The sequence below is a fragment of the Equus caballus genome, chromosome 7, assembly GCF_041296265.1.
Source record: "Equus caballus isolate H_3958 breed thoroughbred chromosome 7, TB-T2T, whole genome shotgun sequence".
Lineage (NCBI taxonomy): Eukaryota > Metazoa > Chordata > Mammalia > Perissodactyla > Equidae > Equus > Equus caballus.
This window is the reverse complement of record NC_091690.1, coordinates 7,086,752-7,108,890: the sequence shown is the minus strand read 5'-3', so window position 1 is coordinate 7,108,890 and position 22,139 is coordinate 7,086,752. Positions and strand designations below refer to the sequence as shown.

General features: G+C 42.0%; 1 long non-coding RNA gene across 2 annotated transcripts in view; it reads right to left on the bottom strand.

Moving 5' to 3' along the window:
* LOC106783371 (uncharacterized) overlaps positions 1 to 22,139 on the bottom strand; it is a 79,853-nt gene that overhangs the window by 45,690 nt on the left and 12,024 nt on the right. For both annotated transcript variants that reach the window (XR_001381137.3, XR_001381138.3), the window contains exons 2-3: positions 16,041 to 16,146; positions 936 to 1,044 (exon numbers count right to left, since the gene is read on the bottom strand). This is a non-coding gene — a long non-coding RNA (uncharacterized lncRNA). The remainder of the gene's footprint in view (positions 1 to 935; positions 1,045 to 16,040; positions 16,147 to 22,139) is intronic.

Sequence of the window (22,139 nt, the reverse complement as noted above, 5' to 3'; positions counted from 1 at the left end):
CAATGGAAAATATCAGGGCTTTTTCATACTCAGGAGCTAGACTGAGACGATTCCTGGAGAGAGGGATTACTCAGCCCCTGAGTTCAGCCTAATCAGCCGCCAGAGGAAGACTCATCACTTTGATGAGCCCTGGCTGCCACAAGGAGAGATTATTATTCATTTACAATCTCCCATTTGACTATAATGTGTGCTGGTGCACTGGATGCAAGCTTCTTCCACACTTGTCCTGCCTGTAACCCAGCCTCCCACTCAAAGTCTCTCTCCACATTGTTACAGAAAAAAATAATTTTCTTCACTTTTAATAAATGTTTGTTGAACGTCTACAATGTGCCAGATACTGTAGTAGGCACTGGAGAGGAAATGATGAACAGAGTCCTTGCCCTTGATTATAGCCTAGTGAAGGAGACAGAGAAATCAAGGAGTCATAAATACACATGAGTATATACTAGAGGATTAGATCTAGTAGGGGTTGGGGGGGAGTGGGGATCAGGAAAAGCTTTCTCAAAGAAGTAATGGCTCAGCTGAGATCTAAAGGAGGTGAAATTAATTACGCAAAGGGGAAAGGTGTACTGGAAGAGGAAACTATCTGTACAAAGGCCCTGTGGTGGGCAGTGCGTGGTGTGGTCGCAGAAGATCAGTGAGGCCCATATGCAGCAAGGACAAGGAAAATGGTTTAAAATGAGGCTGAACAGGTAGGTAGGGGCCAGACATTGCAAGGCCTTAGAATCCTTGCTAAGAACTTTGGTCTTTATCTCATGAGTAATGAGCAGCCCTTGAGAGTTTTAGGTAACAGGGAGCCATTGGAATGCTTTCAGCTAAAATACAAAGTAATCATGCCCTTTTTCAGCTCAAAACTTTTATTGTCTTTTTCCTACCTGTCTCCTTACACAATAGACCTTATGTCTCAGCCACACTCTGCTGAACTTGCCACATACCTTCTGGGATTCTGTGCCTTTGCTCATGTTGTCTCTTCAGCCTGAAAGGAAGATATTGCATGTTCTTTGAAGGCAGGAATGATGTCCCATTCGTGCGTGTTCCTGAGGCCTAGAGCAGAGCCAGACACATAATGGAGTCTCAATAAATGCTTGTGGAGTGAGTGAAGGAATGAATGCCTTTACTGTTTTATTCATCTGCTGAATATCTGCCCACTTTTAAAAGGTCTTGATCCAAATTTAACCTCTTTCCTGAAATCTTCTCTAATTCTCTAAGTTGGAATAAATTGTTCTTACCTTGCTTCTCCCCCAGGCCGTTGTTTATACCGGTTACATCACTGTTTTTTAAATTATGTCCTGTTTTAAAGAGCAGATGCAGAGAAGCACAATTGCAGGCCCACCTCAAGAATTCTAAGTCAAGACAGATATATTGAATGAGGGGCCTCAGGTCACCTGAGAGAAAGCAACATGGCTTAGGGGCTTGAGAACGGGCAGACACATCTTGTGATACGAGTGAGGTTGTATCTAATCTAACTCATCTCCTTAACCTTGACCTAAATTGTGTCTGGTGAGACTAAGATATGTCAGAGCATAGATGGTGGGTGAGATGGATGGCACTGCCAACCATCTCCTTGCATTAGAGACTATGAGAGAACCTAACCCAAGAGAAGTCAGGCTGAGACACTAAATCTAAAGTCCTAGAGGTAGAGAAAAGGGCTGATTCCAAGAACAGGATTAGCTTTCCTATAAGGATTTGTCTTGGGGCCCAGTCCCCACAGCTCCTTTCCCAGTTCCATGAGGGAAGAGGGGATGTCAGATGTTAGTAAAATTAGGAAGAGCTGTGTCAGAGACACTGCAAGACAATAGGGCATGGAGGCTTGCCATGTGGCAACACCAGGAAACACTGAGCCCTCTGGGTCTGGGGGGTCACTCCTCCCTCATAATGGTCCTTATCACCATGAAAAAAAGTCTAACACCAGACACTGAGGTTGAGGGAGCTTTTGGAGTCAGAGGACGGGTAACAAACACTGTGGGACTGGACCCAACTTCTTTCATGATTATCTTGGAACTGATAGGGACCTTGATTTCTCCCGTGACTGGTGTGACTTGGGGAAAACAAGTTATGTACTGCTGTTGGATGTTTGATGAATATTTCCTCCACTGGAGGAACCACCCCTTACCTCGCCAAGGTAAGGAAGCCTTCATAGTCCAAATGTCTACAAGCCTGAGAGCTCCATCTTAGCAGAACCCCAGGCAGCCTCTACAGAGTCCCTCCTCCCTTTCCTTAACAGTAACTGAGGTTCCTTGAAGGAGCTTTTTCCAGTTTTCCCTAGACAAGCCTGTTAGCAGTGGTCACCACGTGGCATCAGCTCGGTTCCCTCTCCTGTTCCAGTTCCCTTTTGTCCCCATCGGCTGCCTGCAAAGCAACAGGGAGAAGGCTTTCCGCAGCCACTGCCCGCCCCGAGAACGGCAACATCCACGCCTGGACTGCTCCCTCCAGACGCTCTCCAAAATCCCAATCCTCAAGGGGCTGCGGCTTTCCTGGAGTTGATTGTACCTGGGACTGAGGGTAGTGACCTTGGGATGGAATAGAATTGTGTGTCACAATTTGTCACCCAGGCCCCAAAACAGCTGTATTTGAACTGAGCTGCATGATGAAATTTCTCTTGAATGGTTAGGTCGGTTTCTCCTTCTGGCCCTTCTCCACATGAGGCTCGTGACCACCCAAAGTGAACCAGGGAAAGCTCCTTTTTGAGAAGGCTGCTATGTTGAATCTACTGGCATTGTGACTAATTACTCCTTAGTTTATTTTTTCTAGACTTTTTAAGTAACCGAACTGTGAGTTGTTCTTTTTCACTACATAGCATAAGAATAGAAGGAAGAGGCTCTGTGAAGTTTCTTTCCCTAGTAAGGAGATTTATGGTCAAGTGATTATTAGGGTCTAATGGTGGAGTCACACTACATGCTTTTAAGGTAACCTGTATTGTCTACCCATGCCAAGGCTTCTTCATACTTTAAACACACAAACACACACACACAAAGCCTTACTTTATACAGAGGAAGAATATGGGCATTATCCTATCTTCTTAATTCTCTGCTTCCCTTCTCTTCCCTCAGGTGTACAAAAGAGTGGCTCTTTTTGCAGGCATCTACGTAGAGACAAGTGGATACTGAGGGGAAGACGTGTTGGAGAGTCCTGCTTTTCACTTCTTACTGGTCTACACGAGATGCTTTGCGCATAGTTGTGCTTATGTGTAGGGGGCGTGAAGGGAGAGGACCCATAGATGCCTGTTGAATTATGCATTACAGTTGGAGTATGGGTGAGGATGACTAAGAGTTAGGCAGATGTGGCTCAGTACAAAAGGTGATCTTCCTTATGCTTCAGGGTGTTTTGGAATTATGTAAGATATTTATATCACATAGATGAACCCACGGAACATTGCCTGGCATAAGGCAGGTGCTCAATAAACATTAGTTCCCTTTCTCTTCCAATCTTTTCCCTTCTGGAAATAGACTTTGTCTAAATCACAGCATTTCCATCCTGTTCCTTTTTTCAACTCCCCTTACTTTAAGGCCTTTGAGGTTTCTTTTGCCTATCCAAAATAAAATAGCTCTCAGAAGAAAAGATCTGATATTAATTCACATCTTGGTATAAATATACACTGTTCGTACTCCCCTTCTTGGACTGCATTTTAAGCCCTATATCAAATTGTAGAATAGACGACTTTAATCTTCTGTTAAAGGCATTTCAGGAGTCAGAAGGAAATTGGAGAAGTTATTTTTGGGAAGAAAAGGGCTCTTCCTCCATGTTCCTAAATTATGCAAATATAAGATTCTGCCTTTCCCCCCCAGGCATAACAGAGGGATTCTTCTGGATATTTGATGGGTGTGGGTGCTTATGGGTGCATTCCATGTAGGAACAAGGCCTAGACACCACCAGTTGACAACAGAATACAGCTTAAAAGCATGTGGTATGCATCTTCCTTTAGAAGCTAAAAAAGAGCTTGACCATAACCCTTCTCACTATGGAAAGAAATATCACAGAGCCCTTTCCGTCCATCCAGTGCCAAGTAGAAAGAACAACTCAGAATTCTTTTGTTAAAATCATCTGGAAAGCCAAAACAAGAATTTTTCACATTGGCTGTAGATTCAACATATCAGTCCTCTAAATAATGAACTTTCTTCACATGAATTTAGATTGAAGTCGCTTTTCAGTGAACTTTCATACACCTCCAGAACATATTTGTAAAGCTTTCAAAACCATTATTATCTTAGCAGCTTTCTCCAAAATTCTTTTTTGGGAAGGAACTGCTTTTATATAGAAAAAATACCTTAGCAAGTCACTGGGGTTGAAAGTGTGGTACCCTATGGGCATAGATAAGTAAGAGACAGTCAAAAGGAGAAGGAGAAAAAAGTGAATGACAGAAAAAAAGAGAAAGAGAGCTTGATAAATTGTCTGCCAAGAATGAATAAGATGGGAGAGGAGTGTGGGGAGAGCCCAGCAGCATGAGGAAAGGCACGTGCCCAAGTTGGAAGGTATCTAAAGGACTTCTTTAAAGAGAGAGATGGCTAATTAGTGAATTTAAGTTGTTTGTGTTGCTTTATATTTATTTCTCCTCTTTCACAAACCTTCAAAAAAGGCCCATGTGAGTGGATTTTTGTAAAAATCAAGGAAAGAAGCTGTGTTCCCTATCTGGTCCAAAATTAGGTCAACTTAGGATTCACAGAGTGAACTCAAATTCAGTGTAACTGGCTCAAAGGTGATTATGAGCATGTAAGTCCCCTGGGAATTTGCAGAAATCTTAGGAAAGCATTGGACTTTCCACGGAACATCATTGGGAAAATTAAGTCAGTCATATCTAAGTTACCTAAGTCATATCTTCATATCTTAAGTTATCATCTGAATTACAAATCTCTTGCGCAAATGAGGCCCACATGTGATGTTCTGAGCTTCCTGGCCCATAATTTGCATTTTCAGACTATGATCTTGTAAATAAATCTCAAGGAGGCTCTTGGAAGGGCAATGGGATTTTTTTAAATAGCTCATCTTACATACACTGGAAAGATGTGCCTTTGAATGAATTTCTCTGATTAAAATATATTTTCCAACGCTCCTGAGGTTTGGGAACGGTTCTCTTTCTTTCTGGCTCCTTTCAATTCTGCACACAACAAATAAATCAGGATCTGTCTTGTTCACTCCACAAATCTTTAAATGAAGATTTTGAAAAGGATGAGGGAGGAAAGACAGTGAGATACTAACTTATGTCTGCTTGCTTTCAGGATGAAAAGGCTCGGCTCATCCCTGAAAATTCCATGGGGAATTGGAAGGAGGGAGAGAAACAAGATCACATTGTTTGCACAGAGTTCTTCAAAAAGGTTGTATCACGGGGTCAGATTCACACTCTGGGTAAACCTGGAAGAAAAAAATCCTGGGAGATTCCATAGGATGTGAGAGCAGGCCAAAAACTTTGTTGCTTATCCTTTTCTCCCTCTGTTTAGTGCCTTAAACAAAACTACAGGTCCAATATATTTATTCAGAAATTAACACTAAGAAAGATCATTGATTGCACAATGCCACCGTTTTGTAAATAGCTTTAATCCACTTCGCAATCCTTCCGGTTGTTCTAAATTTATGCTCCTTGTCTTCCAAGGCCCATCATTTTCGTGAGTCACCCAGTCATGGAGAGAGCAAGTGTTTAAAGGCCGGGATCCAGCCAAACAATGTCTGGGCTCCTTAGTGTTTTCACAGACTGCTCTGGCCAGTCTGGTAATCACTGTCTTGTTTCCTTATGGGAAAAGCTGCAAAAGTTTCAGGTAAAGAGGGAAGGCAACTCATATGTATTGAGAATCTAGTATATGCCAAGCACGCTGCTTTATACCTTAAACGTCAATCCTGATTGCAACCCTACATGGTAAATATTATTAACCTCTCTTTTTCACATGAGGACACTAAGGCTTAGAGGGATGATATAATCACCCTAACGAAATAAAAGCTAAGGTGAGGTCAAGGTTGAATACTGGTCTCTACCTCCTAAACTTTGTTCATCCTACCCCAACACACTGCTTTCCCATGTTGCAGAGCCTCAGCCAAAGACAGCTTTAGGAATAAATGAATCATAGGAAAGGCCTCCGCCCAGCCATCGTTCTCATATTTCTGCAAGACCTAACTAGCTAATGATGCCCAGAGCATGTGTTAACTCAGCCCTGGCTTGGTATAATGTTTCTGGACTTATTTACAGTATGGAGTTCATTCTTGATTCATGAGCTGACTCTGTGTGCTGTGCTGTGTCCTCCAGGCTGGAGTTACCTCTGGCACCACAGGATCAGTGCTCCTTCTTTCAACACTTGGGCTCACTGGATACTGACTCCTTCCAAATGAAGCAATTAGTTGAAGTCTACTAAAAGAAATTTCTGAAACCAATGATTGCAAAATCCATTAACTACACAAAATTTGGAGAGAGAGTTTCCTTCCATTACCTAACTGGAGTTCAAGTTGTCAAGGCAAGAAAATAATAATAAGCAAATTATAATAACCAAAGCCTACTGGGCGGTCAATTTTCTTTAGTCTATTATTTATAATAATCAAAAAGGAATCAGCAGCCCCAACATTCAAATCACTAGCTAGTGATTCAAATCACTAGCAGGTATATGAATCTACACCTAGTGCATGTGAAATCTTTGGCTGCCACAGGACAGGAGTGGGGCTGCGATAGTATCAAATGATTCAATTTAAAAAAAAATAGTTATTTTAAGCTAGAATACATACTCAGATGGTGACAAGGGAGAGGAGAAAGAACTATTTTTAATTTAGTCCCTTCTATGATCTAGGCATTGTGCTGGGATGGCATATATATATATGCTATCCTTATATTCTCATAACAACCATATGAGGTAGGTACTATGATTATCATTTATAGAGGACATGGATGATGGATGTTCACAATAAGTTTTTTAAGTAACATATTCCAGTGTGGACTCCAATCATTTAAAGCTTTCTTGATATCCTACCTTTCTGAGTGAAAAAACCAACCTGGCAGTTGCGCTAACCCCACCTAAGTGCCCAAAAGAGGCAACTGGAGATATGGTTTTCATTCTGATTTCCAATTCAGGATCATGGGGTGATTGCATGTGTTTATTGCCTCTTTTTGCTGGGACCCCATTAAGAGGATATTAAATTAATCAAAAAAACTTCACAATAGTAAAATGAGTAGGAGAAGGATGAGTGATTTCAGTGAATTTGTAGGATACAGAAAGTGAAAGGAAGAATGTCAAGTAATGAAGTTGAGGGAAGGGAGACACAAAAGAAACCTTGAATATGAGCAGGATACTGCAGCACAGGAGGTAGCTGACCTAGACAGTGAAATCAAGAGAGGCTCTGGACTCAGAAAGGTGAGAGTAGAAAGATAACATGGACAATGTGGAAGGTGGTCTCAGTCACATCTCTCCCTCACCTCCACATGCAATATAAATCCAGGTCCTTTCCCACAAGCAAAATCATCAGAGGGGTTTTCTCTAACAGAATAGAGTAAACTGTTAGGGGAAGAATGAGGGTAGCCAGTGTGGGTGTTAGCGACCCAGAGGATAGCTCTGGTCATTCCTTATCAGAGCCCAATGACGGGCTCTCCACCGTCGTTGTAGGCCCCATAGCATTCAGCTTGGAGAAAGCCTGCCAGCTGACGCATCTTGCGGGCATATGCAGAGCTGCTAGGAAGTCTGCTTATTGCTCATTTTTATATCTGGAGAGACAACCAAAAATCACCAGACATTTGAGAAAGTCTGGACCAAGAAAGAAAAACACCAAGATAAATAGACATATCAGCTTTTCCCAAGAGGAAAAAGGGAATAGAAGAGAACTTAAAGAACAAAACTAATTTAGTACACTCAGAACTACTCGAGAACACTGGGCATGGATAAAACAAGAAAAGGATGATATATATACATATATATATATTTAAAAGGCATAATCAAGAAAGGATTTTTTGGAAGTTAAAATATGAAGCTGACATGGAATATTCAATAGGTGGGATATAAGGCAAAGTTGAGGAAAGCTCCTAGAAAATAGAACAAAAGGTGGTTAGGAGGAAAATAGGAGTGAAAATCAAGAGACATGAAAGGTCAGTCCTAGGAGAGCCAGCATTTCATTCACAGGAATTCTAGAAAGTGAGGGCAGAGATGACGGAGCAGGAAAGTATCAAAAACAAAAGTATGAAACAAAAATTTCCCAGAGATGATAAGAAAATCTCTCCATAAAGAGCTTATGCAGGGCCCAATGTCATGAACAAACATAGACTCCCCTCAACACGACAGAGTGAAATTTCAGAACACCAAAGGTTAAGAGAATGTCCTCCAACTTTCCAAAGAGAGGGATGGGCAAAAACAGTAGCTAAACTCTCATAGACATAGGAAGAAGCCAATAGCTACAGGTCTAAAGTCTACAGGAAACAGCAGTTTGAGCATATTATTTAGGATAACCACCAGAAAACGCCAAAAAACAGATATTTCTTAAAAATTGGTTATCTCTGAGGAGCAGGACTGCTGGAGGTGAGGCCAGGGCCGTGGATGGGATTGTGGCTTTGTAAAAAGCATGCAAGTATTACTTCGGATATACATATCTCATATGATATATATTTTTAAATAACATATATTATAAATATGTATAGTTAATATAGAATATAGCCTATATGTTATATCAAATCCTATATGTAGTTTATATATATATACAATCTGTGTGTGTATGTATAAAAGTAATACTTGCAGGCTGTATGTTTCTTACCCTTTGGGAACTAACTCATCGAGCAATATCTCTTACATCATAACACCTAAGCAAGATTTGTTCTTGCCTGTATGTATTGCACTGCACACATAATTACTGATGAATTTGATACAGAGCCGTAAAATCATATCCCACAAGGTCTCCTAGTGGCCTGGAAAATAAACAAGCCTCCTACCAACACAACTTTCAAATAGTCAGTGGCTTAGGCCGAGCCAACAGGATATAAAAACAGTTGGTTGAGAAGTGGAAACTTCAAGTTGAAAAACATTTGGGATTTTCTGATCTCAACTGAATGTTTTTTTAAAAACCAAATTTCGTCAAACCTGTTTGTGTATATGGGGAGTGAGCCATTAGGCACTAAGGAACATTTGACTCTTCCTGCTGCTAAACATGCTGGGAGAGAGAAAATTCTGGAATCTGGCTGAATTATTTTGAGCCTTGATGAATTCCTTTAGGGAAAGAGAAATAGTTTCCCAATCGGTCCCTTTGCAGCATAAAGAACTGGTCTCATATGGGAGATAGCCACCAAGTAATGGATTAGAGTCCTTGCTTCATGGTAGAGACTAGAAAAAGTCAGGTCTGTGGGACCTAAAACATTTCGCAAAAACTAAAATCGAATGTAATGTGGAAAAAAGAGAGAGTTCAAGCGAATGTACGAGAGAGGGGGAACAAGCAGGAGTAAGACTGATTAGATTCCTGCTCAGTATGTGAGAAATGCAGAAATGCTACATAGCCCCAGTGAGCACTGCATTCATTAGGCTGGATCAGCAGCTGTTTGGGGCTTAAGTTGCCATTGGTGGTGTTTTTCTTAGCCTGGTACCTTTTGAATTGACTATGCGGAAGGCATTCCTGAGAGTTAGAGCATGGTGCAGACTGTGCTATCTCACTCGCAGCTGATAATTTCCCTAGAGGCAGGTGAGATGCAGGAAGACAAAACCAAGGACTCACAAGGAAAATTGCATTAGTGGAGAAATGAAAAGCGCAAGGGGACCTAGTAGGCGAAGCTGGCCAGTAATGTAATAATTCAAAGACCGCAGGTAAAAACAGCCCCCCGGGATGGTGCAGTTCGTCATGCACTCAGTCAAGGAAGAAAAACAAGAAGCCAAAAATTGTGGTGAAATTGTTTTCCTCAAAGAGGAGTTGCTATAAATATAAATGCCGTGGGATAGAAGGAAGAGGAAGAGTAACAGCAAGCCTGGATTCAGATGAGATGCAGATTCCAGCTCAAAGTATTCACTCCCAGGTATTGAGGAGAAAACCACCAAGGTGATGGGAGCTTTGGAAGATCTCAATGTCGTCATATTCTAAGATGATCAATTCAAGGAGAATCATAAACTCATTGATACCAATATCTTTTTGATCTGAAGACTTTTCTCTAAGAATGGAGGATAAGAATGTAATTTAGAGGAGGATGTTAGGGGAAGCCACTCAGGCACAATACTACAGGTGGGTGTGCTGGACAGGCCCTAGGGTGCCCCCCATAATTCCCTCCTCTTTATGTCCACTCCCTATATAATACCTTCCTGTTGAGTATGAGTGGGATACACTCCTACCTATGACTTACTTCTAGGCTATGGACTATGGGCAAGGTAATGGGATGACTCCCAGGATTACTTTCTATTATATAAGACTCCATTTTATCAGACTGGAGCAAGAAACTCTCCTTGCTGGCTTGATGAAGTAAGCGGCTATGAGGAAGAAGTCCATGTGGCAAGAAATGATGGGTGATCCGTAGGAGCTGTAGGGAGGATCTAGAACCTGAGGTCAGCCTCTAGTTTATAGCCAGTCAAAGGCTGGGGCTTTTGGTCATATGGCCACAAGGAAATGAATTCTGCCAACAACCTGAATGAGCCTGGAAGTGAAGTCTTCCCCAGTCGAACTCAAGATGAGAACGCAGCCCAGTCAACACCTTGTCTGCAGTCTTGGGAGACCCTGGGAAGAGGACTCAGTTCAGCCATGTTCAAACTCCTGACCCACAGAAATTCTGAGATAATAAATATATGTTGTTTTAAGTCAAAAAATTTGTGGTAATCTGTTATGCAGCAATAGGAAACAAATATAGTGAGGGAGGAACAGGTAAAAGGAAATGAAGAATGACGTCAGACACCTTCTTCTAAACAGGAAATAGCAAAGCAACCATGATGCCAGGTATCCATTTCATCACTATTAAATAAGCTTTAGGCTTCCCTAAAGTCCACTGCCCCATGGTCCATCAAAAACTAGGCTTTTATCACCTCTGAGTTGTTCCCACTTTCCTTGAGATAGAATCCATATGTTGCACCATTGGTCAAAGAATAACAAAAGATATTGTTCCTAGCTTTCAAGTACAGAAATCCGGCCCTGTGCAAAGTTGTGAAGTGGGTGTGTTTGTTCCCCTGCTCCTTTGGTCTTCTGCTCTCAAGCAGAACTCTTCCCCCAAAAGGCACAAGTAGCCTCTTGTTACTACTCCCTACCTGCCCTACCCCATGCTCCATACTTTTCTGAATTTCTTCTTTCCATTAAGTCTTGCTTGCTTCTGCATCCTATTCCTCAGATCCTGCTTAATATCATTGAATTCACGCTATGGGTAACCACGTGATATCAGCTTAATAAATTAGCTCACCTTGATAACATCTGTGCTTTTTAACAGATGACTTCAAAACTTTAACCAGGGGGGAACTCAAGAACTGATGAGCATATATATTGCCCAGGGAAGTCTTTTAGGGCCCTGCAAACCACACCACATGAGGACAGAGGAAAACAGAGCTTCTCTGCCTGCTCCAGAAGTTTGCCTCACATTTCCTTCCCACTGGGGTCCTCTTGTTGTTTGGAGCCTATGCTAAGTGGCCGTTATGTTTATTCCAGAAGCAGTAATAGCAGCATCTGTCTAGTGCCTGGCAGGTGTCAGACTTTCCCCCACATGGAAAGAGGGATGGACAGCTTGCCTTATGTTCATCACAAATATATTTCTCACATCTTCTGAGTTCTGTCAGTATTCACCCTTACTGCATATATTTCTGAGCTGCAGAGAAACATACCTTCTTTATGGAAGCAATGGAAGAGAAGCCAGCACATGTAACCCAACACAGGCTTGCTGAGCTTCCATGAGGAAGTGGAGTCTCCATGCCAAGGAAGGCCCTCTGTTTCCTTCTACAAGGAAGAATCAGAGAAGCTTTCCACCTAAACTGTACTGTCTTTGTCTCCAAGCCCTTGGACAACCCACTCCATTTGCCTGAAACTCCTTCCCGTATCCCATTTGAATCCAGAGTTAGTATAGGGGCATGTACACCCAGACCCCTGCCTTAACTGTGATTAGGTGATTAGGATACCTATTCTGAGCCCTCTTAAGAGCAGCAATTATGACATTTAATACCCCATCCAAGACCTGTTTGAATAATCTGTCTCTCCCACCAGACAGCAGGCTTCTTGAAGATACAGCCAGTGCCTTATTGTCTTTTATCTTCAGAGCTCAGGACAGTGTCTAGTACTACGTGAATGGCTTACAGATGGAGAATGAATGAATGGTCAAACATGAGGCAAGGACTTAATCTGTTCAGACTAAAAATAAGAAAAAGAAAGAGAAAGGAATTGGCGGTTCCACAGGTCAAGAGTTGAGAAAGAGGTCGTGTTATTAGGTGTTCTGCATTAAAATTGGCCCACAGATCAACTGTCCCATGTAATTATTGGGCAGCAAAGGCACATTATGGCATTTTCCAAAAGGGTGGCTGTGGAAATCTCTCAGCTGAAGGCAGGAAGCCAGGGCGTTATTAACCGAAATGTTGTGGGTGAGAAAGTATTATGAAACCCACAGTGATATAAGTAGGTTTCACTTTCAATGCAGTTTCTGGGTTTTTTTATATTCAAGTATTTTATAAATGTTTATCTATTATATATTTTCAGTTTGACATTAATGAGACCTAATTTTGCCCCATATTTGACTTCCTGTAATATGTTATCATTTATAACTATTCATAGAAAAGCTGTTATTTGATTTATTCTAAGTGTGTCATGTCATGTATTTTCAGGGAATATTAAAGTTATATTAAGTAACTGACGGTTTTCACTTATTTTTTAATAAAAGACATTTTCTTCTCCCATGTTACTTGCTTTGCCCTCACCACAGTTCTGGAATGTGTGCTCCGAGAGGGAAATCTTCACTCTACTCCAAGGGAGCGAGACTGGGGCGGTGAAGTGCTTCCAAGGAGGTCTCTCCATAGTGCTCTCCTTCCTGGCACCTACCCACCTCCTTACACCCCTTCAGAGAACCCACGCCTCTCCCCTCCAGGGTGCATGCCCCATCCCTCCTCCCCACGGGGTGCTTTCCTCCTCAGCAAACCTTTTTCTTATTAACAGAGCAGACCTGCATTGGAGGGCAGCTTCCATGAGCCTTTACACTGAGGACTGTCTTTATTTCCCCTAGATACTAGCTCACTTTTCCTAGACCTTTAGCCTCCTACACTAGTAGTTTAGAGTCTAAACTTCAAACCCACTGACTGATCCTGATTTTCCAGTTTCTTCTGGATAATTCTAAAATTTAAACTTTGCTCTAACCATGCTTCTACACCATTCTGTTTAAGGTTCCAAATAATCTCCTTTTTACTAAATGCAGTGACCTACCTTTTCCAATTTCTTATTCCCTTCCACATCTGTCATGTTGGAGTCTCAGCACCAGAGATATGGGCTCCACGTGCTCTCTGGGAAGACTAAGGCAGAGTTTTAAAGGTTCAGGTATATCGGGATCTTCCTCTGGTCCTCGCTTCCCTGTTCCTGGGTATGGAGTCCCCGCCTATTCCTCACAAGCACACTTCCACCTCAGGGCCTTTGCACCAAACTCTCTTCTCTCTGGAATACCTTCCTTTGGATATGTGCATAGTTAACCCTCTCACCTTCTTCAAGTTCTTGCCGGCTCCACCTTCTATGGCAATGCTCTCTACTGGCCATTGCTCACATTCTGAGCTGCAGTTTCCTGCTCTAATCCAACCCCATTGCTTTCTGTCTTTTGGAAAATGCTCACTATTTCCATTGTGCTGAGAATTCTCTTCTACTTTTGAGAACAACAATACATATTTTTATTAATTTAAAAAGTATCTCTTCTATCATTTCTATGGATTTAATGTGGAGAGTTTGCCATCTTGAGAACTGAGAAAAACTTGAAGGAGGTAAGAGGGTTAACTATGCAAATATTTAAAGGAAGAGCATTCCAGACTGAAGAAACAGCTGGTGCAAAGGCCGTGAGGTGGAAGTCTGCTTGGCAAGAATATGCAGAAGCCTGAGGTATCTGGTTCTTGGCTGGAGTAGAGTCAGCAAGGGGAAAAATAGCAGAAGATGAGCTCAGAGAGGGAAGGGAGCGTGAGACATAAGTAAGGCTGCATCATGTGGAGACTTGAGGCCATTGTGTGGACTTTGGCTTTTACTCAAGGAAGATGGGAAGGCATTGTAGGATTTTGAGCAGAGGAGTAAGATAACCTAACAATATTTTAAGATAATAACTCTGACTGCCATGTTGAGAAAAGACTCAAGGGAGAAGAATCAGGATGCTAGTGCAAAAATCCAGGTTGGAGATAATGGTGGCTCAGACCACAGTGGTAGCAATGGCAGCAGTAGGAAGTGGTGGGATTATGGCTATACTCTGATAGTAGAGCCAACAGGATTTCCTGATTGGTGGAATGAGGAGTGAGAGAGAGAGAGAGGAATCCAGGATGACTCCAAGGATTTTGGTCCGAACACTGAAAGATAGAGTTGTCATCAAAGGTATGAGATGGCTGTGAGTGGAACAGGTTTGCAGGAGGTGATCAGGAATGCTACTTCTGACATATTGAGCTGAAGAAGTCAACTAGGCAAGTCTGGAGTTCAATGGAGAGGTCTGGAATGAAGGCATATGCTTGAAATAGCAATTAAAAACATGAGGTTGGGTAGGACCACCAAGGGAGTCAGTTTGGTGGGAGAGACGAAGAGGAGCAAGGACTGAGCCCTGGGGCGCTCTGATGTTAAGAGATCTGGGAGATGAGGAGGATCAAGACAAGGAGACTGAGAAAGAGCAGTCAGTGAAGTAAACGAGAAAAAAAGAAAATGTATTTTATGCATATGCTGCATTTTAATTCAACACATTATGTAGCAAACTGGATGGAGAAATTGGAACTAAATTGAAGATCATTCTTTACTTTAAGGAAAACGATATGATGCAATGGATAAACTATTGGCCTAGCACATGATGCAAGTGGCTTTAAAATTACATTCCCTACACCTCACCCCCGCAAGCCCAACACAGTACCAGACAGTCTGCATAAAAATCTACCTTGGGTCTTTCTAGTTGTTGTTGAAAAGAAAGTTACTATATTACGTAAAAAATGAATGAAAATAAACTAAGTTGTTAGCAGTGGTGGGGGAATAGCAATTGCTTGCAAGTTATGAATATTCTAGGACTTGGATCTTCTGTGACTCAAACAAGAAATGGTCTGCCTAGGGAGAATGCCTAGTGGCTAGGTGCAGCTTCTACCTTCTAAAAAAAAAATAATACATTTTATTTTTTAAAGCAGTTTTAGGTTCACAGCAAAATTGAGCAGAAAGTCTAGAGAGTTCCCATATACTCCTATCCAGGTTCTACCTGTTTTCCCCCACACCTACTCTGTGCCACAGGCAAGTTGTTTAATTGATGCTTCCATTTTCCCACCTGTAAATTGAGGATAGGATGAATTATATTAAAGCTTTGAGATTCTTTCAGGAAGGTGTTCTGTAATGTCAAGGCCTTATTAGAGACCTTAAGAAGAAGGTAAGAACTTCTCCCGAATTCTGGGAAGCCAGCAGCAAATGACTGGAATTTAATGAGTTATCAAGATGGTGTGTTATTTAAAAAGCAATGAGATCAGTGCTTCCACATCAGTAAATATGTGTGATCGCCCCAGGAGAGATGTGCTGCCTACAATCGCCAGCGCACAAAGGTGATTGTACAGGCTCTGGGCTGCAGCTTCGGTCTCACCACAAGGCAGCCAGGTCTCCTGATTTGTGACATTGCTATCAGAGCAACCAAGACTGTCTTGGCCCCGTGACGTCCAAGCAGGTGGGCTGAGCTGGAGCCTTTCCACCAATTCCTGTGCTCCTTCCAGGCCCCACGAATCTCTCAAGGGGTGGTGAGGTAATGGTTAGATCAGCATACAGCCTTCCTGACATGACCCCAGGCAGTAGGGCGATTCTGTACACAGAGGGCAGCCGGCCCTTGCCGTCAGAAAGTGCTTCAGCTTGCTCACTGATGACTGTTGAGCAGGGTAAATTTAATTTCTTGCCTCACACTTTCCACAGCTTCTCTGGCCAAGTTCTTGAGGCTTTGAGAGAAGAGGGAGGTCAACTGAGCTAATTACCTTCAAGAACTGTCGCCGCACTGCCTGCGCAGGGAATCTCAAACCGCGAGGCCACAAGGTTTCTAAGTCTCAGCGTGACTTCAGTCAGATACCTGAAAGGTAGCTGCTGCAAGAGAAAGCAAGGAAAATAAAATCAATAAGCTCTGGACCTGACAGGAAATCCAACACTCCAATCAAAATGTGGCTGGAGCTGAAGACTCCATCTTGAAAGCAAAGTCTCATTGTTAGCAAAGGGTTCCAAAGGCAATTCTTCAGCATGCTCATCCTCATCATGGCAGCAACACCAGTTGCTATTTTTCTAATAGTGGTGCATAAAGATGAAAAAGGATGTGGCGTCTGCTCTCAAGAAATTACAGTGGGTATCATAGAAAGATCATGGGCTGAATGTCCAGGGAGAGAATTCTAACTCTGTCACTTAATTGATTTGATATTCTGAGCAAGTCATTTAACCACTCTGAGCCCTAGTTTCTTTATATGCAAAACATCAAACAATAGTATGTGACCTGCAGGGTTGTGATAAGCTACAAAAAGTGGGGTCAAGCATGATGTCCTAAAAGTAGAAGCTATATTCCCACGGCACTTAGCACGCTGCTTGGCACATAGGAGATGCTCAAAAACTGGTAGCTGCTTCTACTAAAAGCACTTGACACTGTGGAGGGCACACAGTAAGCACACTGTAAATGTTGCCACTCTACTTCATGCTTACCTACTTCTACTACAATGTAAAGAATTATTTCAATCTTTTGCGAGGTCATTAATCTCACCTTGATACTCAGGTCTTAACTTTGCTTGCTCCCGAAGGGCAATATATTTCTGACCTAGTCACTGAAAAGAAGACCTACTGTTGGTGTCTGTGGAGACCACAAAGAGCTTATGCTGCCTGACTATACAGCCTGGGCATGAGGCTCTCTGCCCCACACCTGTTACAGAGGTGAAGAGCTTGGTGCCTCATACTTCAGTAAGGTCTTTCCTCCAACTGTCTGAAAGTTCTCTCCGGAAATCAGAGATTCCCTAGGTGTAATGTCAAAGCTACCATCTCAAGTGAGGTCAACCAAAAATAGAGGGACTGTTAGTAGAAGACATTCAATTAACCCAGCATCAGGCAGTAGGTAGTCTCACGTGCAACTGTTAGGTGCATCTGACAATGTCTCCGCCTGGCCTGCAATCACACTGCGAACCTCCCATAGACTCCTGTTTGCTGCACATAACTCCCAGGACATACCTGCTTTCCTAAAGCAGGGGGCTTAGAATCAGAGTGGAGGGAGCGTGGTCCCTGTCCCGTGATCATCAATCTCATCTCTGTCCATGTTAAGTAGACTTGTTTGTGCTAAACTCTAGAAAAAGGTGTCTTAGTCTGTACCACATTCTTCTACTATTATTCACCCCAACATTTGACTTAATAACCAAACTCCTACTCTACCTTCTTTCTTGGGCTGGATATCAAGACACCAACTCTGAGTCACCCACTTCAACTCCAAGCTTTTCCGACTTCTTCATTTCGGCTTGATGCCTCGTAATGGATCCTGATTGCACTGCTGGGCTGCACAATGATATTCTTGTCTACCTGTCCTCTTTTTACACACTGGACTACTCACCATGGTCCATCAGCCTCTGTGCCTCTCCCTGTTCTTGCAGCCCCTATAGCCCCATTACTGACCTATTTGATTTGTTTAAAGGGATTTGAACTACCTACTTCAAGTAGTAACTGTTTTATATGTTTTATCTTCCCAGTGAACTTGAAAGAAAGAATCATATCATATTTTTTTTCTTCTATGCCTTGTATAACTATTCAGGCATTGCCCAGCAGGCAGTCAACAAATGACTGGTAAATTAAATATTCCTTACCTGGGAAAAGAGTATGATTCTTTCCCTCTATTTAGTTCCACTCAGTTAAAAAACTTTTTCATATGCCTTCTGTGGTTAGGAGGGATGGCATCTACGGAACTTCTTGGGAATTCCCATTCCCTATTTGATGCTGACTCTTAGATTCTCACTGATGCTTATTATATTTTGTTAGTTAACTTTCCAGAACAGTTTTATCCAGGTGTCTGGAAAAGGAATAGAGTTGGAAGTTATAGCAGAAAAGATACCTACTCTGTGCCTTATTCCCCCGACTTCAAGTCCCAGATGTACTCTGGAGACTTCAAAGCCCAATGGAACTTGATTATTGACTCCAAGAGCTGAGCAGTGGCCCTGAGTCTCATCTACCTAGCCATTCTCTTCTTTTTATTCTCAGAAAGAAGCCTGATTTTATTCCAGGTGAAAATATTCCCAACTAAAAGTTCATATTTATCCTTCCTTGCAGCTGGGAGTGGTCAATGAGATGGAAGTAAAAATTACTGAGTGGAAATCCTCGGAGAGTGCCTTAAAAGAAGGACAGGCAGTGGGCAGGAACTTCCATTTTGCTCTTCCTCCTTGCCTTTCATTCTTGGACTGAAGCTTCAATGGCCACCTTGAAACATGAGTTGAACTTGAAAAGGGAAGATGCATACCAAGGATGGCGGAGCAGAATGATAGGAGAAGAACGACCTTGGATGATGGTGATGCTCCCCTTTCTCCCTGGATGGCTGCCTTGCATTTCCTTGACAGGAGAAATAAACCACTGTCTTCTTTAATCTATTTATTTTAATTTCCATTGTAAGTAGCCAAATCTACTCCTGATGCAGTCTTTCTACCCTCGTCCACTCAAGGGTCTATGTCAAAGATAGAATATTCCTAAAGGGATTTAACAACCTAACTTCTTTGTGGCTCTGGATGAAAGCTGGAGACATGGAACTTGGTGAGGCTTTTATGAGCCCCAAATACCTGCTTAGAATTGTGCCATCACTGTAGAAATACAAAGCACATTCTACCTCACTTCAGTAAGGGGTATGCAGCAGAATCTGCCAAGCTTCCATGGGTCTGAAGTTAAAGGTAAGGAAAGTTCTGGCTGTTCCTCTTGCCATCACTACTGGTTATAGTCTTCTGCTGTTCATTAGATGAAGATGACTGTAGGACACGGATTATATGCAAGAAAACAAGGAGGCTTCCTCTGGAGCTGGGAAAGGTAGTGGCGAAATGGTTCTATAAGTCAGAAAAAGACTCAGGAAGTCCTGAGCAGGTTCAGAATTACTCAGACCAGTGTTCTCCAGCTGAATGTAGTTCTTTAATACATCACCCTTTGCTTGTTAAGAGCTGGTAAGAAGCGAGTTCTGTAGGTTTAACTTGCAGTAAGACATAAGGTAAAAATAACATAAATAAAACTCCTGGTAAGTGCCTAATGCATAGTAGATAGTGGATAAATATTAGCTGAAAGAACACATAAATAAATTAACTAATGAATAAATGCACTCTAATTTCTGGTAATATGGAACTATGTTGTTTTAAGCTTCTGTGCCTTTGCATGTGCAATTGCTTCTATTTAGCCCACCTCCTTTCTTTATCTGAGTAAATCCTGCACATTCTTCAAAGTCCAACTCAAATACTACAAAGAACATATCTATGATCATCTCCTCTGCACCACCAATGAATTGGCCACTTCTGTCACTATATTCGTTCTATTGAGCTGGAGATATGACACTGCCTTCAATATTGCCCTTATATGACAATTGTGCATTTATTTTTCCCCTAATATCAGGGAAGAAACAGAAAAGTATCAAACCTATCCTGAGTACCTCCTGTGTACAGCCACTGGGCAAGGACATTTACTTCTTTGCCTGCTCCCCACGGTCAGCCTGGGTAGCAGGTAACAGTCATTATCCCCAAATGGCAGAGGAGGGATGTCTGAGCCATCTTTTGTAAGGGCATTATTTCTTAGAGCTTTTGCGGGTGAAACAATAAATGTAAACTCCAATTCCTTACCATACAAGAAAAGGCCTCAGCAGCCTCTTTCAGGAGAGCCCCTTTTTCCGATCCACCACATCACCGCCTAAGCTCTCTTGTAAACAAAGAAAATAACTTCCCAGGGCCCTCAGAGAAAGTAAGTGGGCCACTGAGATCAGAAGGCAGCAGCAGCAGCAGCCAACAGAGCCTTCCCATTGAAATTTGACCTGTGGAATCTGCAGTTTTCCAATAGATCCCATACTGAAGGACTTGATGCACTTAAGACAGAGCTTGAAGGGCTTGCTTATTATCCTACTGATTTCTTTGTCTCTCATCTCTCCATAGCAAGAATGAAAGTTCGATGAGGGCATGGACTTGGCTTGATATTTTGTCCTCAGCAACCAGAATAGTAATACTTCTTATTTTACTAGTTAAAAATCACTTTGGTTAAATATTTTTTGTCTTAATTAGAAAGAAAACCAAGGGATGAATGTTTGTCAATCATTCATGAATCAACATAAATTGCACAAAAAGATAATTTGACCCCTAGAAGAGATAAGCCAGTGGGGACACAGATATGTTAATGGAGTGGAGGAGAAGAGAAACTTGGGAGCACAGATCATGGAGAGGAAAGGTAGGACTTTGAACTGTAAGGGATATCATCAGTTTCTTAGATGACAAAGGAAAGGATGACACAGAGCACAGGATAGGGGACCTGAAAGAGATGGAAGGGGCCTAAAGATCAACCCTCCCTCCTTCACTATTTTGTTAAAGGTCCTGGTAGGAGCTACGTGGATGCCACCAAAATCATCCCATGTGCTGCCTTCAAAAGTGTAGACCTGCCTTTACCATTCTCAGGCATGTGATAGCTATTTTTTAGATTATTTTCAATGGGAGAAAAGCTCTATTCCTCTGTGGCTGAGGAAATGCAACTGTACTATTGTGGAAAGAATCATAGTAATTAGTAAGTTGTGTACAAGGTTGAATGGGGCATTAGCATGTAAAGGTCATAAGATCAAACTGCATGTGGGCAAAGAACGTCTTTTATTTATCATTCATCGAGCATTTTTAGAGCACCTACTCTGTTCTAGGCAATGCACTCAGCATAAGGTGCAAACAAATAAAGCCCAGTCACAGCTTTTGAGAAACTCACACTCTGGAGTAGGGTGTGGGGAAAAGGAACAAGAGATAAAATGAATAATTGCACAGGCCTCTCTAACACCTTGCTCTGGACGGGTTTATTCACATCCTCTAAACATCTTACTCAACATTCAAAAGCAAGATAAGTCCTTTAACAAGGGCATCCAGGAAAGTAAGAAGTCTAGATATTTATTCTTAATAGTTAAGGACTCAGGAGTCAGAGACCTGGGTTCAAATCCCAGTTCTGCCACTTGCTGGTTGTGTCATCTTGGGCAAAACACCACTTCTTGCAACCTGTTTTCTCATCTGTAATACTATATAGGTTCTTGTGAGGTGTAAATGAAATAACGTATCTAAAGAAATGAGTTATAGGGACTGACCTACAGGAGGATCCCAGATTTGTTAGTTGCTGCTGTCCTGTGTTCCTCAGCTCTGATGAGCTGGGCATATTGAGAAATCTGCTGATAGACTTTGACAGAGCTGAAGTCACCTGCATCAAGCAGGTAGTTTGCAGGAAGGAGGTTAAGGGAACAATGGTGGAGGATAATGAGGACACCTGGGCAGGCTACCTTGAACTGGGATCTGCAGCATGCAGCACAGCTGGGGGCACTGGGACCACCAGGCACCAAGAGTGAAGACTGACAGGCAGCCCTAGGAACCCAGGAGAACATTTATTCCATGACCATGTGGGTAACTTGGATACAAGGGGCTGAGATTCAATGACAATCAATGAGTGCTAGGTGCTGGCAATATAAAGGTAAAGAGGACTCTGTCCAGGCTCCCCAGCTCCTGGTCCACTGGGGAAGATGACATATCTACATATGCAGATGTGTTTACACAGTGTGGTAAGTGTAGTGATGGAATAGTATACAAGAGCTTATGAGAAAGTTTGGACAACTCATTTTTTTTATGCCTGTGAAATGGAACAGCAATAATATCACTTACACTAGATAGCTGTCGTGAGAATTAAATAAGAGAAGAAATCCATGAAAATATATGTGCATATGTAGACATATATGTATATGTATTATATATATTAAAAAAGTATATAATATACTTGCACATATAAGCAATTTGTTAATTATGTAGTGCTATGGAAATATTAATTTATTTCAGAATTGATCATGTCTACTGTAGGCTTTCAGGAAAATGATAAGT